This window comes from Arachis hypogaea, chromosome 8 (assembly GCF_003086295.3).
Source record: "Arachis hypogaea cultivar Tifrunner chromosome 8, arahy.Tifrunner.gnm2.J5K5, whole genome shotgun sequence".
NCBI lineage: Eukaryota > Viridiplantae > Streptophyta > Magnoliopsida > Fabales > Fabaceae > Arachis > Arachis hypogaea.
Genome location: NC_092043.1, coordinates 640,754 through 659,029, shown reverse-complemented (window position 1 = coordinate 659,029; position 18,276 = coordinate 640,754). Strand labels below are relative to the sequence as shown.

General features: G+C 31.6%; 1 long non-coding RNA gene and 1 pseudogene across 1 annotated transcript; both read right to left on the bottom strand.

The window, feature by feature from the left end:
* Positions 1–8,130: 8,130 nt before the first annotated feature.
* LOC112705546 (signal recognition particle 19 kDa protein-like) lies at positions 8,131–9,913 on the bottom strand (annotated as a pseudogene).
* A 5,544-nt stretch (positions 9,914–15,457) lies between these two features.
* LOC140173053 (uncharacterized) lies at positions 15,458–17,036 on the bottom strand. Its single transcript, XR_011864384.1, has 3 exons — positions 16,749–17,036; positions 16,099–16,194; positions 15,458–15,578 (listed from the first exon to the last, which is right to left on the bottom strand). It is a non-coding gene; the product is annotated as an uncharacterized lncRNA (long non-coding RNA).
* Positions 17,037–18,276: the final 1,240 nt, after the last annotated feature.

The window sequence follows — 18,276 nt, the reverse complement described above, 5'->3', positions numbered from 1 at the left end:
TGATTAATAACCGTCTTATGCCTCTTTTCAAAAACAACGGTTTTTAATAAAAGTAAAGTCGGAAATCTTTTCTGAAAGAGGAACCGTTCAATTCTCAAAAACATCAAAAGCCTTTCAAAAAGGTTTATCTATGCTGAACTAAGATAGCCTTTCATATTTTTTTCCAAACCAGAAACACAAAACCAAAACCAATCGTCGGTCCATCTCATTCAACCACAGCCCTAGGCCCAAACAATCCAACCACAACCAATCCACCACAAATCCAACAGAATTTCAGTTGCAAACACAAGTAGGAAGGTTCAAGCACAAACAGACAGTTACAGCAAGTAGGGCAATTAGCAGTTAATCACAAGTAATCACATAGACAAACCAAGTACAATATGCACACCCAAACAATGTCACATAGATGCATATGATGCATGCCTGTCCTAGTGGCTGATGATATCATCTGTCGGTTATGTAGCCAACCCGACACGTCCTGGTAGCTAACTATGGACAGAAACACCGGTGCACGGATTTTGTGATCATCAATAATGGCTCCAAAAACTTGGTGCTCTCAAACGTGAATCACACTTTATCATAACTCCGCACGCACAACTAACCAGCAAGTGTACTGGGTCGTCCAAGTAATACCTTACGTGAGTAAGGGTCGATCCCACAGAGATTGTTGGTATGAAGCAAGCTATGGTCATCTTGTAAATCTTAATCAGGCCTATTCAAATATGATTGGATTAGATATTTAAAAGATAAATAAAATAAACAAGAAATAAAGATAAAGTTACTCATGTAATCCAATGGTGGGAATTTCAGATAGGTACATGGAGGTGCTGTGTTCCTTCCGAATCTCTGCTTTCCTGCTGCTTTCATCCAATCCTTCTTACTCATTTCCATGGCAAGTTGTATGTAGGGCATCACCGTTGTCAATGGCTACATCCCATCCTCTCAGTAAAAAAGGTCCAAATGCTCTGTCACAGCACGGCTAATCATCTGTCGGTTCTCAATCAGGTTGGAGTATAATCCCTTGATTCTTTTGCGTCTGTCACTAACGCCCAGCCTTCAGGAGTTTGAAGCTCGTCACAGTCATTCAATCCCGGAATCCTACTCGGAATACCACAGACAAGGTTAGACTTTCCAAATTTCCATGAATGCCGCCATCAATTCTAGCTTATACCACAAAGATTCTAATTAAAGAATCCAAGAGATATGCGCCTGGCCTAAGGTAGAACGGAAGTGGTTGTCAGTCACGCGCGTTCATAGGTGAGAATGATGATGAGTGTCACGGATCATCACATTCATCAAGTTGAAGTGCAACGAATATCTTAGAATAGGAATAAATTGAATTGGATAGAAAATAATAGTAATTGCATTGAAACTTGAGGTACAACAGAGCTCCACACCCTTAATTTATGGTGTGTAGAAACTCCACCGTTGAAAATACATAAGTGAAAGGTCCAGGCATGGCTGAGAGGCCAGCCCCCATAAGGTGATCAATAGTCTCCTTAGATGAATAATAAAATAAAACTGAGACCAAAGATGTCTAATACAATAGTAAATTATCCTATTTATACTAGACTAGCTACTAGGGTTTACAGGAGTAAGTAATTGATGCATAAATTCACTTCTGGGGCCCACTTGGTGTATGTTTGGGCTGAGCTTGATCTATCCACGAGCTGAGGCTTCTCTTGGAGTTGAACGCCAAGTTGTAATGTGTTTTGGGCGTTCAACTCCAGTTCGTGACGTATTTCTGGCGTTTGACTCTAGATAGTAACATGGAACTGGCGTTGAGCGCCAGTTTACGTCATCTAATCATGAATAAAGTATGAACTATTATATATTGCTAGAAAGCTCTGGATGTCTACTTTCCAACGCCATTGAGAGCGCGCCATTTGGAGTTCTGTAGCTCCAGAAAATTCATTTCGAGTGCAGGGAGGTCAGATTCCAACAGCATCAGCAGTCCTTTATCAGCCTCCTTATCAGAGTTTTGCTCAGGTCCCTCAATTTCAGCCAGAAAATACCTGAAATCACAGAAAAACACACAAACTCATAGTAAAGTCCAGAAATGTGAATTTAGCGTAAAAACTAATGAAAACATCCCTAAAAGTAACTAGATTCTATTAAAAACTACCTAAAAACAATGCCAAAAAGCGTATAAATTATCTGCTCATCACAACACCAAACTTAAATTGTTGCTTGTCCCCAAGCAACTGAAAATCAATTAGAATAAAAAGAAGAGAATATACTATAAATTCCAAAATATCAATGAATATTAATTCTAATTAGATGAGCAGGACTTGTAGCTTTTTGCTTCTGAACAGTTTTGGCATCTCACTTTTTCCTTTGAAGTTTAGAATGATTGGCTTCTCTAGGAATTTAGAATTTCGGATAGTGTTATTGATTCTCCTAGTTAAGTATGCTGATTCTTGAACACAGCTACTTTTATGAGTCTTGGCCGTGGCTCTAAGCATTTTGTTTTCCAGTATTACCACCGGATACATAAATGCCACAGACACATGACTGGGTGAACCTTTTCAGATTGTGACTCAGCTTTGCTAGAGTCCCCAGTTAGAGGTGTCCAGAGCTCTTAAGCACACTCTTTTTGCTTTGGATCACGACTTTAACCACTCAGTCTCAAGCTTTTCACTTGGACCTTCATGCCACAAGCACATGGTTAGGGACAGCTTGATTTAGCCGCTTAGACTTGGATTTTATTTCCTTAGGCCCTCCTATCCATTGATGCTCAAAGCCTTGGATCCTTTTACCCTTGCCTTTTGGTTTTAAGGGCTATTAGTTTTTTCTACTTGCTTTTTCTTTTTCTTTCTATAAATTTTTTTTTCACCAATAAAGTTTTTTTTTTCGCAAGCTTTTGCTTTATCACTGCTTTTTCTTGCTTCAAAAATCAATTTTATGATTTTTTCAGATCACCAATAACATTCTCTTATTCATCATTCTTTCAAGAGCCAACAATTTTAACATTCATAAACAACAAGATAAAAAATATGCACTGCTCAAGTATTCATTTAGAAAGCAAAAAGTATTGTCACCACATCAATATAATTAAATTAAATTCAAGGACAATTTTCGAAGAAAGAAGAAAGAATTGTTGAATCACTTTTAGTGTGGTGTTCAGAAGAGAGAACCAGATTTGAAAGTGAAAGGAAGAGAGAGAACGTGAGTATGAAGAGAGACCAAAGGGGATTATGAGATTCACAGGTTGAGGGGCCATAAACACGTGTCATGCATACAATCAATACAAGGGGGGTGGATTGTTGGTGCATTACGAATTGGGCGTATTGCAGATTCGTTAGGACGGCGCCCCCAGTCTCTTGTAAAACTCCGTTTTCTTCCATTTTAACGCAAAACACTATCTCTTCCCCAATTATAAAATAAAAAATCCAGATTCTGTGGTATCTAAGTTTTGCTGTTTTTCGAATAAAACAATTAAGTACATCAGTGAGAATATTATTTTGCTATTTACCACACACTCACATGCCCTGTCTTGAAAAACGGTTAATCCAATTTCAGATTTGAAACTATTATTTCCATAAATATTTACGGACAATCTTTGCTAAGGTTAGTTAGTTTGAAATTAGCTATATATAACTATTGTTGTTTTCTTTATAGAATATTATAGTTTAAAAAAATGTTGCAATTTAATTTGAGAACAACAAAAGTAAATGCTCGTTTGTCAACTTCATCTATTTTTGTACTTTTGAGGGATATGATATAAACATATTAATAAAGTACAAATAAAATAATGGTGAACAAATAAATAATATAGCAAAGTGTATTATAACTCATGTTTGGATTAATATATTAGACATTTTTTTATTTAAAAAAAGGTTATTAATTATAATGAATATTGTTTGGTTAATTTAATAATAATAAATTCAAATTTTCCTTTAAATGTATAATTACTAAAATTGACCATTTTAATACAATATTATACTTTTAGTGTATTTTTATTTCTAAAATATGTGAATAAATTATACCAGTATTATTATAAATAATACTGTATAAACTTTTACGTGTGTTACATAAATATTATAAGCTAGCAAAAAAAAATTAAAAAAATTCTTTGTAGAATTTCTTAAGACTTTCTTAAACTCATAAATTGCACTGTTTCATTTAAGAAAACTTATTTTCTTTGATTTTAGTGAATAGTGATCACATATGAAAACTAAAATTGAAAAGTTCTCTTTTAGTTAAATAATTTAGTACATCTTATTAAATTATCATGTGAGAATTCTCAACTATTAACTCTTAACTATTAATTTTACATTAAATTAAATACACTTAAATTTTTACTTTATATGTTCTATACTTCTACTACATGTCTAGCTAAGTAGCTAACTAACAATAATTTAATACTCTAAATTTCTTTGTTCAAATTTTTACAAGAGTAATAAAAAATATTCAATTACATTTTTTGCTTGTCCTAATCAATTATAATAAAGCATCTTTTTTGTATCTAAACAGGTAAAATTCTATCCAATAAAAATTTAATAAATAAAACAAAATAATTATTTACTAATATATGATTCTAATCTATTAATTAGTTAGTTCTCGTAATTAAAAAATTTAAAATATTATCCCACCTATTATTTACTAATATATTTTTTACTCTCATTTTTGTTTTCTTATATTTTTCACAATTCCTACAAGATTTTATTCTCTATCTACTTTTGATAATTTTTTATAAAAATTCTAATAAAATTTAAAAAATAAAATATAAAAAATCATAAAACATTGTAATAACTTATGAATACATCTTGTTCAAAATTATAAATTCAATAAAATTTAATATCATGTTTAAAAAAATAAAATGACACACCATAAAATTACTAAAATATATATAAGAGATAAAATTACTAAAATACTTATAATAGCCTAAAATTTTAAAGAATTCAAGGATTATGGAGAACAAGGCAAAAATCTTACTCAAGTCTTCGCAGTTGTCTTAATTTCATTCTCCATCCGTACCTCATCATAAAATACCTTTAAGATGAAACTACATCAGTTTTTTCATTAGTTTTAATTAATTTAGGGTTTAGTGTGATATATGTATTAATTAAATTAATTAGCTGTATAATTAGGATAAAACATACAATTAAACTAAACCCAACTCAATATTACACAATTCATCTAAATAAAAAAGCATTACATGAATCTCCCCAATCACTTCTCTATGTAAATCGAATGAGTCAAACTAGATTTTGCTCTCTATGTAAATCCAATCACCATGGTTCGATTTATGCATGCATGCATGCATGCTGTCCTAGTAAATCTAATCACCCTGTTTTGATTTATGCATGCATGTATATTGTCCTAGTAAATCTAAACAGAATGATTAGATTTACTAGAACAACATGCATACATGCATAAATCGGAATAGGGTGATTAGATTTACATAGAAAGATAAATCTAATCTTACTCATTCGATTTAATAGAGAGATGATTGGGGATATTCATGTAACATTTTTTAATAACTATAATTTTTTATTTATCTGATAATTTAAATAATTATCAATAACTATACACTACTCACATATGGTTTCTGCCTTCTTTGATTCTCCATATTTATAGTTGCACTAAATTCTCATATTCAATTTTTTTTCGTTTTAGTTAAGTTTAAAATTTTAAACATTATTTTAGATTAGTTGCGTACACGAACAAAAAATTACTAATTTCTAAAAAAATCGATGCGATTTAAAATGGTTCATTCACAATTAACACATTATTTTTATAAAAACCAATGCATTTAAATTTGTATTAAAAAATAGTATTAAAAAAGAATAAAAAATAAAAATAAAATAAAATATTTTGATAAATTTTACTTGAACATATATAATTAAAAATTCAAAGGTGTTGGTTCATAGAAATATAATGAGCTAGTTTTAAATCACTACTTTTACGTAAATTTATCTATTTTTTGAAAAACTAATGAATTTTTAATTTAAAACTAACAGTTAATTTCTACTGTTATTTGAAATCATCTATTTTGAAAGTTTACAAATAAACATGAAAAATTTATTAATTTAAAATTTAAAATATAGATGAGATATAATTTAATTAAAGTTAATTTAAATAGTAACAAAATTTATCAATTTTTATTTTTTAAATTAGTCTAAATTAACTTATTAATATTATTTTTATATTTATAACTTCATATATCTCGTTTACGGTATAAACGAGATAACTATGAATTTATTTCATTATGTGTATTTTTTTAAAATTTTATTATCTCGTTTGCAAATGAGATAATGCCAAATAAATCGTGTCTTATCTCGTTTATAGTGTAAATGGGATATAAGCAATCTTAATTTATTTACATGGTAAACAGAATATATAAAAAAATAAAAATTGGTAAATATGCTACAAATTACCTATATCCGTAAATAAAATATTTATTAAAAAAATCCTAATGTATGTGTATGCATATTGTATCAATATTTTAAAAAAAATAATTTTTATACTTAATTTCATAAATTAAATGATAATTTTGTTGATATAGTATTTAATTATTTTTCTCAAATTAAATATTGTAAATCGTAACACACTGGTTCGATTTATGCACACATGCTATCCTAGTAAATCTAATCACCTTGTTTTGATTTATACATGCATGCTGTTCTAGTAAATCTAATCATTCTGTTTCATTCTGTTTAGATTTACTAGGACAGCATGCATGCATGCATAAATTGAAACATGGTGATTAGATCATGCATGTACAAATCGAACCGGGTGATTAAATTTACATAGAGAACTAAATCTAGTCTATTCAATTTACATAGAGAGATCATTTAGAAGATCTATATAGTATTTTTTATTTGGGTGAATTGTATAATATTGAGTTGGATTTAGTTCAATTGTGTGTTTTACCCTATAATTTATTTGTTATAATTGATTTGATTTAAATTATTTGTTATAATTAATTGATTGATATAAATTATAATAAATTGTGTAATATTTAAATATCTAATTAAATTAATTAGTTAATATAATTAATTCATCATAATGAATTATATTATTTAATGAAATAAAAGAAATAAATTAAAAAATATTTTTAGAAGCATGCCACATCAATTTTATTATTAAGTATAAAAATTTAATTTTTATATAATAAAATAGATAATATTTTTGGCCCTTCTATTAACTAGTGTTGTAAATTATTTTCCTCATTCTTCCCTTTTCATTGCATTTCGGTGGAAATAATAAAAACACAGAAACTCGCCTCTATTTTTCCCACAAAAAAATCACCAATAACAACCAAAAATTCCTTCTCCAAAATTTTCTCCCTTGGCTCACCCTTGTATAACCATTAGTCCATTACAAAGTTCCAGACACCATTAACATTTGTCACACCTAACCCATATTTCATAACAAGGTTTTGGGCTTTTGGCAGTTTACAAAGTTCGGTAAAATAAACATTATAAGAACAATGAAATTCAAATTCCTCTTCAAAAGCCCATGTCCAAAAACTCCCACTAATATGACCAAAAATAAAAAGTTGCCACTAATGGAAGTAAGTATAAGAATGTAAAATGCGTTTTGGTTTCTGTAGCAAGTAAAAAGAAGACAACACTCTTCATAAACATGCTTGTACTGCTTTATCCGACATGAACTTCTGAAACCAGAATAGAAATCTATTCTTCAATATAACCCTGCGACACTCAAAACTACGTTCATACTATTTAATTAAAAGATAACTTTTGGAATCATAAAAATCAATAAATTAATTTAGTTTAATTTTCATGCACTGAAAGTGTAAAATATTTTACACAATTGTGCAAACATATCCATTTTACTATCCATTATGTCATTAGATACACATATAAAACTACTATATACGGAGAGTGTATCAATAAACTGCACAAACTTTGAGGAAACCATAATACAAACTAGAAATAAAACTTTTGAGGAAACCATATACAAACTAGAAATAAAAGTGAGTTTTGTATTCAACATTGATATATGGTGGATGCAGTTATAGTTCCAATTACAAACTAACCAATAGCACTATCTAAATAGAGTTTGGAGTTAATCAAAATGCAAATGATATACTACAGTTCCATTGGATATTTATGAGTATGCTTACAAAAATTTTAAGACAGTAAATCTAGTCTCAAATACTTTTGCAAATATGCGAATATGCCATTAAATGTCTTTTATAAGGGATCCAAAAAAAAAAAAAAATGTATGTTCTATTAGATGCTTCTTGGTTGTAAAGCACAAACATAATGTGATTCTTCCCTCGACAAAAGGGAAGAAAAAGTGTTTTACCAATGCTGGATTATATGAAGAAAATGTTGTCCTATAATCAAGTGAACGACTGTTGAAACTGTTTGGTGAAGGTTCATAAATACATTGGCACTCATTCGGGTGGTAAAAACTTGAACTCAATTAGGACAAATTACCCCTACAACAATACATCCAATAATTAAGATAATATTTCCAAAAAATTATCTCCTCTTTTTTCCACCTTTTCCAGATTTGTTGGAAGCTCCTGCATTTGATGTTGACACAGCCGCCTCCTGCTTCTTTGTCCTTCCATGATGTTTGGGTACCATGTCTGCAACACGGAGCATTAGCTGCTTTCCTGCAAGAAAAATAACAACCAGTTTCAATAATTTGTCATGTTTGTGCAACAAATGAGAAGTAACTATAAGAATGTTTTTCTCAACATTCTAATATGGACTCTACACTTCAGCCTCGGTGAAGCAGCCCTCCCTCATCCATGGAAAATGGGAAGGAGGGAAAACTAATAGCAGTAACCTACCACATGGTAAAACCATGAAGCAACATAATAAACATTTACCACGACCTCATGTCGTGGTTAATGTTATTTGGAATAAATTACTATCAACAACTAAGACCATCCAACATCGAGACATGATTCACATCAACAAGTAAATACATCAAGATTCGAAAGTATTAGGATACTGCCAATGCTACAAAGGGAAACGACATTTTATGAATTGAGTCTTGTCAAACTTTCAACTCCATAGTCACCAATAAACATGACCTAAAAATATGCCACCCTAATAAGCAACACCTGCACTAGACTTTAATCTAATTGATTTAGGGGAATTTCATATTGATGTTTGCAACCCAATCCATGACTATTTACAGATAACAAAAGTCAATGAACACTTGGATTGGACATTCAACAGTAAACAATTCAATTTTACAAGTGACATTATCATACACATCAAGAAACATGTAAGACACATGATTCAGCCAACACCCAACAGCTATTTATGTTAGAGAAAAACAATATCAGAGTACTACATTGATTCAACTTTACATAAACATAAAAGTAAAATGGGTAGCCACAAAAGTTTGATTACAAAACTATATTGAACAACTTACTGGATGAGATATTGGGATTAAAAAGATTGCCATCTTCCTTCTTCAACAACACCTTCACTCTCTTTGCATGAAATCACGCGGGTAAGCCTTGTCAATCTGTGTTCATCAACAAAGTTACCGTACACATAAAAATCTAATAGCAATAAATATTCATAAAACCCAAAAATTTTAATTTTTAAAGATACCTCAATTGCAAAAGGGAGTTTCAGATAGTTGCAGCAATCGCCAATTTCAGCACATGTGGGATTCTCGCAAGCTTTGCTGAGTCCAATTCGTCTTCCTTCTGCCATCGTCTTCTTCGAAATCATGTAAACAGGGCACAACACAATTCACCTCTTTATATTCGGCAATTCACCATCCACGTTCATTATCAAGGTTTTGAAAATCGGACAGGTCATCAAACCGCATTAGTCATTGATTCACTAGTCTAACCGGTTCAACCATAGTTCAACCGGAATAACCGTTTTATAATAAAATAATAAATAAAATATAAATAAACACACTCAAACATAATTATAGTCTTAATATAAACCAAAGTTCTGAAAACCGGACCGGTCATCAAACCACTCTAGTCACTGGTTCAACCAGTCCAACCGTAGTTCAATCGAAAAAATCGTTTATAATAAAATAATAAATAAATTATAAATAAATATCCTAAAAAAGTACAAACATCAAAATATTAACAATCAATCTTTAATGTTGGAAGAATTAATATAGCATTTGTCAAAACTCAAATAAATAGTGTAGCATTTGCCGAAACCCAATAAATGAAGTCTCGAAGTATTAAAAGGAACTGCAAGAGACTGATGAACTTCCCAGAAAATAAGAAGCAAACATCCAAGTACCATGATGTATATCATTTGATGACTAAGATTAAATTATTATTATTATTATTGCATAATGGCATGATACTCATACTTTATATGGGAAAATAAGATAGAAATCAAAGATAAAACTTTTTCACCATATCACCATATTTAAAAACTTATATATCCACCTTAAACTAAGACAAATGAATTAGAGGCAATAAAATGAATTGGAGTTCAATTAATCACTGATGAATGACAATAAAATGAAGCTAGAGGCAAAATACCTAATAGAAGAATTGAATGACTTAATAATTCAATATTCTTCATATATAAAAACAGGATCATAGAGAAGTTCATCTAAGTCAAATGCCGGCTTATTCACAACCAAAAAGAAAGCCTTCAAATAAGAAGAATTTGTACCACAAGGACAAACACAACGAAGAATTAAAACAAGTTAACAGTTAACACAAGAACAATTAACAAATTATAAGATCAGCACACTAAGAAAATTACACCAAATTAACAAATTATAGCAAATTACAACTTACAAGTACAACAACACCAATTAAAATTTAAAATAAAGCAACAACAACAATTACACAGCAACAATACCAATAATTAAATCACAATAACACAACAAAAATTTACACAAGAGCAACAAACTTTTTCAAAGATTAACAAGGATTATCAAAATTTTAGACAGCATCACTACTTTCTTTAATTGATCATGATTAAGTTTGTTGTTCTTGAAGCAATTCGGGTTATCTAAGAGTATGCTTTGAGAAAAGGGTACTTGAAGCTTTCTATTCTTCCTCACTCTTGCATGACCCAAACCATTGTGAAGCAAAGAAACAACTTTCTTGAACCTTAACACAGCTTCACCAGTTTCCACCATTAAATTCCTATTCTGAACTTGATCCCTTGGCTGAGACAAAATACTAAGAACTCTATGACATCTTTCAACAGCTAATCTATTGGCTTGTTCAACTTCCTCCATTCCTATCTATCTATCTATCTATCTAAGTTAATCAAAAACTCTCAAATCAGAAGCTAAACATGCCTAAATACTAAAAGAACATGAACATCTGAGTTATCAACTAAGAGACCATACATTCAGCCATAAGTGGCATACAAAAAGACCGAGATATAAAGAATCCCATTTTTTTCAAAGGGAGCCACAAAAATAGGATTTTTCATGTTCAAGTCTCAAAATTCCATCACAGGATGAAAAAGAGTCAATTTTTTTTTCTTTTTCTGTTTATGTTTTTTGTTGTTGGTAGAACAGACAAAGACCCTGGGATCAGAACTAACTAATAGGAGTTAGAAGAAATTGCAGCATATCTATATTTGCCTTAGAAAACAAATAAAAATTTAACTCAATCTTATCTTCAATGAACCAAGGAAAAAAGAATAAGAAAGCAGGAGTTGGAAGAGAGCAGGGACGGCGGCCGAGATCGACGGACGGACGGCGGCAGTGGCTCGACGGACGGGCGCGTCAGTGGCTCGAAGAGAGGCTAGGTTGGAGAAGGGGGAGTGACTGATTCAGATTTCAGAGTTCTGCAAGGCTGAGAGGAATGAGATTCAGATTATGAGAGTGAGAGGCCTGGTTCAGTGAAAGTAAACCAAATTTGCCAAAAATGACGCCAGTTTCTTTTAAACCGGCCAGTTCCTTGTCTCTCGGCCGGTTCGACAGTTCTTCTCCGGTTTTTTGAGAAACGGTTTTAGGGGGTGAATGGGGCCGTCATTGCTGCCTGTTCACAGTTAGACCGGTCGAACTGGCCGGTCCGATCCGATTTTCAGAACCATGATATAAACTTTAAATCATCATCCAAATTTAAAACACCACATCAACCAAAATCTTATGATCTTATCAAAGTACAAACTCAAAAGTTAAATAACTTTTGTTCTCATCAATTAATAACAATGTAATACTCGTTATATTATTAAGACAATCACCATTTATGTACAATTTTAACAAAGTTGTTAGCACAAAAATTAACAAAGATTAATAAGGATAAACACAAGACCTCAAATTTATAAAAACTGAATGATTTATAAATTGCTTAGTAATAATATTAACATTGCCAACTAATAAATGGATATTTTAACCTTAAACTCTAGTGAACAAACAGTAACATGGCCCAAATAACAATTTAACTATTTTAATTAATACACAACTCCAAACACAGTGAGTATTCTGCTTCATACACTCCTCAAAAGCGGTCCCAAATCATATGCAATATCAGATTATCAGTGAACAATATGCTTCATAAACTCCTCAAATTGTCAAAATCAGAAACATGGAGGACACTATTTAGAATCTACAGAGGCATACCAACTTCAAAAAATACATAGTTAGCAAAATTCATCAAACATGACAAAGCTAAGTTCTCAAAACATAATTTTAATTAACTTAATTGAACACAAAAATACAGCACGGCAAAGCACAAAAAAACATAGCACAGCAGTGAAGAAAACACAAAAGAGTACAGTACATCACAACAGTAGTGAGCAGAGCTAATCAATAATCATTCAATTATTAATAAAATTTCTGAAAAAATAAACGAAGAACAAGCACTACTAAGTGAGCAGAGAAGCCATTGCCTTCTTCGATCTGAGTAGGGAAGTGTATGAGAAAAAGCGGTTGAGCGCGACGGAATAGTTATTGGTTCACTGGTTTACTGGTCCAACCGGTTCAACCATGGTTCAATCGAAATAACCGTTTTATAATAAAATAATAAATAAAATATAAATAAACATACTAAAACATCACCATTGTTAAGCTTGTTGATATTGATAATATACTCCAACTTAGAACGGAAATGCCAAGGGTTGAAATCTTGATTCAGACTTCAATACCATGTCAACAACCATCTCTCCTCCATGATTAAATTCTAGGAGGAAGTTTAAGATTCCTTATATATCTAAAACTATTTGAAAAACTTGCACAAAACAAGGAAATCTATAAAACTAGTGCCTAAAGTTGTCATTTATAAATACACTAACTTAAAATATAGTTCTTTTAAATACGCAAAACTACTACTTTCCTATGTATGCATTTCTTGAATATCATATAGTGACAGATCCACAATCTAAACTTAGGTTCTGTTGACCCTACACTTGTCTACTTTGCCGTTGAACAGAGTTGGAAACACGAAACAAAGTTGCAAGTAAATTCTAGTTTCTAACCCTGCCAACCCAAATTTCAACACCTCTAAATTCTTTTAAAAGCTCAGTTACTAATATGCAAGGTCAATTATTAGAGCGTGATCCTCAAAATCTTAGTAAAACAACAGATAATTTCAATTCAGCAACATTAAACAAGATAATCCATATTGATCAGCACCATGCCATAATTCATCTTTACAAAGTTCTAATTTATTGTGGTCTATGTATTTATAAGCATATACAGATTTATTGTCAAAGATTGGAATTAATTCCAACATATCTTCAGAAATCAAATAAGAATTCACTGAAGTTATTTATGTCCTCCAAATTACCTCCATATTTATGCCACAATGAAACTTATCTCACATATGCAATAGTAGTACCTTAGCAGCTTCTTATGATTATTGCTCCTTAAAAAATCATTCTTCTTGTCTAGAATACTTTCTATTTAAAAAACAGATTTTGTCGAAGTGATAAATTACTGTAGTTATGGGATAGAAGAATAAGAATGAACAGTGAATCAGTAACCAGGCAATGCAATTTATCATCAAACAGTAATTCAGTAACAGAGTCATCAAAATTGAAATTTATCGTCAAGCAGTGAGCAAAGCCAATCAACCAAGAACAAGTCCTGAGCACTAACTGAACATTCGAGACATTACCTTCGGCAGACGGATCCAAAAATTTTAAACAGTGGGGGCAAACATGTAGCATATAAAAATAACAAAAAAAATTTATAAATATATCAAAGCATATAAAAATAAATAATATGAACATATTAAATGTTAAATAATTATTTATTTATTTATTATAAATATTGATATATTGATAAGTAATAATGTGGTTATTAATTCATTTTTTTGTAAATTAAATATAATAATAACAATAATAATAAATGAGATTAATCAAAATGATAAATAGATTGTCTTCTAATCAATAATAAAAGTGAAATATATTTTTATATGAATTATGTACAATAAATGATATTTTAGAAAAAAAATTATACACTAAATCTCTCATATTCTTATTATATATTTTATAGATTATTTAATAATTATTCAATCATTTAATAAAAGAAAGACCTAAAATTAATTTCAAATAATAATAATAATAAAATTAGTTACTTAGATAGATAAAAATTCAAAATGTGTTATTGTTTCAATTAATTTTTAAATAATTTTTAATTAAATTTATGTTTGAGAACTAATTATCAAAATACATATTGAGTATAAAATTTAATTTACTCGTAAATATTATAAAGTTGAGTAGAAAAAAAATTCAAGGATATAAACTTCTACTAAATAAAGTTATTAATCAAATAATACTATAATAAAATTTTGTTTTTTATTAAATTAATTTCATATATATTTTTATTTTATCCTTTTAGATACAAATTAATGTTTATTTTTTATGTATTGACTGTGTAAAAATGTTTACACAATTGTCCAATTACGTCTATTTTTTTGGATGATTATTTATGTAAATGCAATTAATATAAAAAGTAATTATTTTTTATGATATGGTGGTTACGTAATTGAATACACGTGTAAAATTATTTTACACTAACCTTGTATCAAAATTTGCCAACAAGCTATAACTCAAATGGCATAGTCTTCCCACCCTCACCTATAGGCCTCGGGTTCGAGTCTCACTCTTAACTTTGGAAAAAAAAAATCGTGTATCAAAATTTAATTCTAAAATTAAAAAATATATATATAATGAATATTTTAACACAATTTAATAGGTATTGTCCAAGCTTCCTCTCTTTCAATTCTTTGGAATGGCAGTAGGTTAGATAAGTTTGTCCCTAAGAGGGGTCTTCGGCAAAGAGATCCTATGTCCCCTTACTTGTTTGTTATTTGTATGGAAATTTAGCTTGCTACATTACTAATCAGGTTGATATGGGTTTATGAGATCCAATGGCTGTTTCTAAAGGGGGACCAAGGGTCTCCCATCTTATGCAAGGTTCTGAGAACCGGACCGGTCATCAAACCATTCTAGTAACTGGTTCACTGGTCCAACCGGTCTAACCGTGGTTCAAACGAAAAACCGTTTTAAAATAAAATAATAAATAAATTATAAATAAACATCCTAGAATATAAAAGCAGCTTCTGAGTGACTATTGAAAGAAATGCCAATTCAAACAGTACAAAGTGTGAAGATATCAGATAATACCATGATTTATTGAAAGAAACCCAATAAACAACACTATAATTGCTGTTCCAAGAAGTCCTGAGAGAATGCAAAGCTAAATTAAAACAGTAAATACAGAAAGTAACATTTCAAAGAGAGATAAAAAGTATATCAATACTCAATACTCTTAATTGTTATTATCCTATTCCGCAACCTATGCAAGCTATAATGTACAAATACTTTGTTTCTACTCAAATATCTGTACCATAGGCATATCTGCATCATATACTAAATTAAACTTCCTAATTGTGACTATAGTTTTGATAAAATGGCAGTATTTGTATAAATTTTTTTTGTGCAAAACGGAAGGCCAGACTAGCTAGCTTTAATTCTCTTACAAGAAACTAGTATAACTTGGAAAACAACAATGATAAAGCCACTAAGAGATTCTATTAGTTCCTACTAAACAAAACAATTATATCAAAACTAAGGGTGATTTTCAGTATTAAGAAATCAACTGTGTCTCTTGAATCTCCAATTCAATTATGCCAGGAAACCAAAGAGCTCACTTACTATACAATGAACGAGTGCAGAAATAGAACGAAAGATGAAGAGGTACCAGAGGGCAGAAAGAGAGTTAGTTTTCTTGTTCCTGCAAGTGTGAGCACGCGCTGACGCTGCGGAAATCCGTTTGCTGGTTCAGATTGCCATTTTCCTTCTCAGTTCAGATAAAGAACATTGACAATTGAGAAAGATGATCAACACAACGCAAGTGAAGAGTGAACATTGACAATTGAGAAAGACGATCAACACAGCAGAGCCACAAAACACACAACAGCACACGAGAACCCAGAACCCACAACAGCAGCACAGCCAGAAAATTAATAGCAGTACAAAATTAATACTACCAAGAGCATTCAGCATTCAGCATCAGCAACAAAAATTATCATTCAGCAACAAACAGCATTTGATTTGATTTCCATTTTTAGCATTCAGCAACAAACATTACAAAACAGCAACAAGTAATCCCTAATCACACTAAACCTGAAATCAATAAAGCTAAACAAAAATTTCAATAATGATTTGATTTCCTTTTTTAGCAGCAACAAGAAAATTTCAACAAAAATTTCAAGAACTAAAGAAAGAGCAGCAGCACAAAATCAACTCTTTGATTTTCCATTAATCCATTCACAAGTTCACATTCAAAAATCAGCAAACAGAGCATAAAAGAAAGAGAAGAACCGAAGAAGTGAAAGCAGTGCCGCTAACCTTCGACGGAGACACGGACGGCAACCGGCGAGACGACGGCGAGCGGCAACACGGCGGCGAACTGCTCCAAGTTCGAGAGAAGCCAGGGAGGAAGGGGACAGGGGGAAGGACGACGCCGAGCTACAAGAGAAGACGCGGAGGCGCCGACAGCACGGACGGCGGCGGCACTGCGGCAGAACCGTTGCAGGGAGAACCTAGGGGTTTGGTTGGGTGATTTTGACCTTTGCTTCGGAGTTCAGATAGTGATTCACGATTTGGAGGGGTGTTGGGGGAAGGGGATGAGTGAGTGAGTGAGGGCTGAACTTTTTTTTTTTAAATAATGAAAACGACGCCGTTCACAAGACCGGTCGGTTTTCAGTTTGGTCCAACCGGCCGGTTCAACAGCTTTTGAGTGGTTTGGAGGTGGCGGTTTTAGGAGGAAAACCGGGCCATTTTCACATCGGTTTTTGGTTGAATTGGTTCGATCGACTAATTCGATCCAGTTTTCAGAACACTAATCTTATGTTTGCTGCTGATCTATTACTTTTCTACAAAACCAGGAAATTCCAAGTCTAAGTTGTTATGAATTCCCTCAACTTATTTTGCAAAGTTTCCGCGATGAGAATTAATTTAGATAAATTCAAAACTCTCTGTTTCAAGAATGTTTCTAATCAAAGGAAAGAGATGTTCGCTGAAATTTTTGCCATTAGATTCACCCAAGATCTTGGAAAGTAACTCGGTGTCAATCTTAATCACTCCAGGGTGTCCACAGCTTCCTTTAATAGTGTCTTGGATAAATAAGGAGTCGACTTGCTAATTGGAAAGGGCATCTCTTGAATAGGGCCGGACGGCTCTGTTTGATTAATTTAGTAGTGACCTCTTTACCGATTTACCAAATGCAGGTTTCGTTCTTTCCTATCAATGTCACTAATAAAATATCTTTGTTAATACGCCAATTTCTTTGGAAGGACTAGGTTGAAGGAAGGTATATGAGTCTTGTCAATTGGCAGACGGTGGGCACCCCAAAGAAGTTTGGTGGGCTTGGGATTAGAGACCTTACTTGCGCCAATATAGCACTGTTAGGCAAACTTGTCTGGCAGTTTTTTCAGTGTCTAGAGAAACTTTGGGTTCAAATGCTTGCTACTAAATATAAGAATAGAGGCTTGTCCTCCTCTAAGAATGCTTCCTATGTTTGGACAAGCATTGTGAAGGCTTATCAAGTTCTGAAAGAGGATTTTTCTTGGTGTATTGATTTTTTAAATGGTTCTTTTTGGTTTGATTCTTAGAGAAGAGAATGTGTTGTTGCAAATGAGTTGCCATATGTCCACATCACATATATAAGACCTTACTATTTATGATCTTTGGAGAGATGATTGTTGGAATTTCAATGGGATTTACACTACTATATCTACTGTTTTGTCTCTAAATATTAATTCTTACAATCCTGATGTGGAATTTGGGGACATAGCAGGTTGGAGATGGGATACATCAAATTCAAAAATTTACTCTTCTAGTAGTAGTTATTTATGGCTTTGCAAGCATAAATATG